Source organism: Rissa tridactyla, chromosome 3 (genome assembly GCF_028500815.1).
Source record: "Rissa tridactyla isolate bRisTri1 chromosome 3, bRisTri1.patW.cur.20221130, whole genome shotgun sequence".
Classification (NCBI taxonomy): Eukaryota; Metazoa; Chordata; class Aves; order Charadriiformes; family Laridae; genus Rissa; species Rissa tridactyla.
In genome coordinates this window covers 60,081,337-60,083,646 of record NC_071468.1, presented here as the reverse complement: position 1 = coordinate 60,083,646, position 2,310 = coordinate 60,081,337, and positions in this window count along the sequence as shown.

Here is a 2,310-nt window from a genome sequence, read left to right as displayed (position 1 = left end):
TTACAGTAGTGCAAGCTGGTTTTCCCTGTGATTTGTGCTCCATGGTGCCAGGCAGAGCAGCTAGCTAGAAAGGAGAAATTTTCCATCTGGTGAATATGTCAATTCTGGACAAAAAAGAAAAAGCAAAAATGTTGTTTTGTCAGAGTGGGAATTCTAAACAGTATTTTGGTTTTGGTTTTTGTTCTCTTTCTTTTTGTTTGTTTCAGTGGTCACCAACCGTGGTGGGGGGTTGGAACTAGATGATCTTAAAGGTCCCTTCCAACCTAAACCGTTCTATGATTCTAAAAAAAGCTAAAAAATTGGGCAGTTGCTATACCAAGGAGAACCACGTACCCCACCCCAAACACGAATGCAGCTGAACAACCAGGATGCCTGTGGCAACTTAAAGTTACTGTACTACAGGGTCCTGGGCAAGCTCACATGGTGTTAGTCTCTTGCCCAAGTCTGTCACATTAAATAAACACGCAGATGCTTATATACTTGCATCTGGTAAATCATTTGCACCTGGCTTCACAGCCAGCGTCAATGATTTTAAGATTTCCCGAGTGCTGGGTTCACAACATGGAAAATGTCATGGGATAGCTGCTCCCTACCGCCCATTATATGGCACTCGAGACTGAGAGCTATCACTGAGCCGGGCTTAGCTTCTCCCGACCATTAAAACTAGAACCCGGGCCACAAGCACCTGCCTCTGAAAAACACTTGGCTGCGGGGTTGGGCACCAGTGTGGAAGATAATGTATTGAGACAGGAGATTAGTCGGTCTTTGCTGTAACCTTTTCAGCTGAACTGTCTGTTCCTTTCCCTCGATTTGCTGTGATTGAGCAGTATATGCTGTCACTGACAGTATAAAGCAGTCAGCTGCAGGGATTCATACTTTAGCGGGCAGCTTGCCACATGCACAGACGTAAGATATAATGCTAAAGGCCAGATACTCCTCTTACTCAAGGAGAGTAATAAAGCAGATTTTATTTGACTTGTATAAATCCACTTTAATTGGCTTTCCTGCTAACGCTTTCATTAACATGTAAATTAGCTGTCCTAGAGCTGTTAATTATCTTTGCAGAAAATGCTGGATATGGTCATATAACGTACTCTTTCTTTTTTACTGCTCTTAATGTTTTATACTAAAACGTGCCTGTAAATATCCACTGTACTTTTTCTTAAGAGAAGGACGAAGAGGCTGAGGCTCTGTGTCATCTTGTAGGGAAACAACTATCTTGCTTCGGCATTACTCACCAGCCTGATGCCACGTTAAACTGACACTCACGTAAGAAGCTTAGAATTGGGTTTTATTAGTTTGGCCTTTGAAGGTTTTGGGGATTTTTTTTAAAGCGTCTGGCAGAGGAGGATGGCAGGCGCTCAAAGGCAGCGTCTTCTCTTACATGACGTCCTGTGTTCAAAAGTCGGTAGTGGCAGTGCAACAGGTAGCCATTACAAATAAGAATGTGGCTGAATTCCCACTTTCCAAGAAGCTGAGAATAAGCCACTTAATTTTCCTATGGGAAAAAAAAAACTCTGAGCTTTTTTTAAACATAGCTTTTCTGAAAAAAAAAACCACCAGCTGAAAACAAGGGGCTTTTTCAGCTTCACCAACTGCTTCAAAATGCTCTCCTTTATTTTAATAATAAAAGATCTTGATGCCTCTCTTAACAAGTTACCATGACAAGTTGCAATCTGTTTATCATTTTTAACTGCCTGCTTTGAACAAATGGCATCTACAGTGTACAGTTTTACCACACAGTCAAGGCAAAAGCCTGTGCAGCTACAGCAGGTAAGAGGCGCATTTAGCACCATGGATTATCCTTGCTGGAAGCTTGGGCTTCCGAGAAGTATGACTGCTGGCTTGCTAATAAACGAGATAGATTACTTCGTTATGAAGATCAAGTCTGCTTTGAGCTGAGCAGCAATACTTCATGAGCCATCTCACCGCGGTAAGTGACGCACCTGAAACACTTGCCCTATAGGCTCTGGGGGAATACTGGGTAAGGCTAAGGAAGAAGCAAAGCAGGCACGCAGGAGTATGTGCCTGGAGTTTCTACAGTGGTTAACGGGGGAAGCGTGGAGGGGGTGTGTGCTTCCCCTGTCGAGGCTGCCACATTCTGAACCATCGAGTACGATCATCTTTTAAACCTTTTGTTTGCAAGATCATTGCAGTTGCTTCCCAGTCAGTCTTGCTCTGTGCATTGTACCTGTCTCCTAGGTACGCTCCCTGTATGGATGCGCAGTGCACCATTTATTTACAGCGTGAGTGGCAAACTCATTATTAGGCTGTAAGCAACTGTTCTTCTCTGCAGGAGGGTTCTGCTGT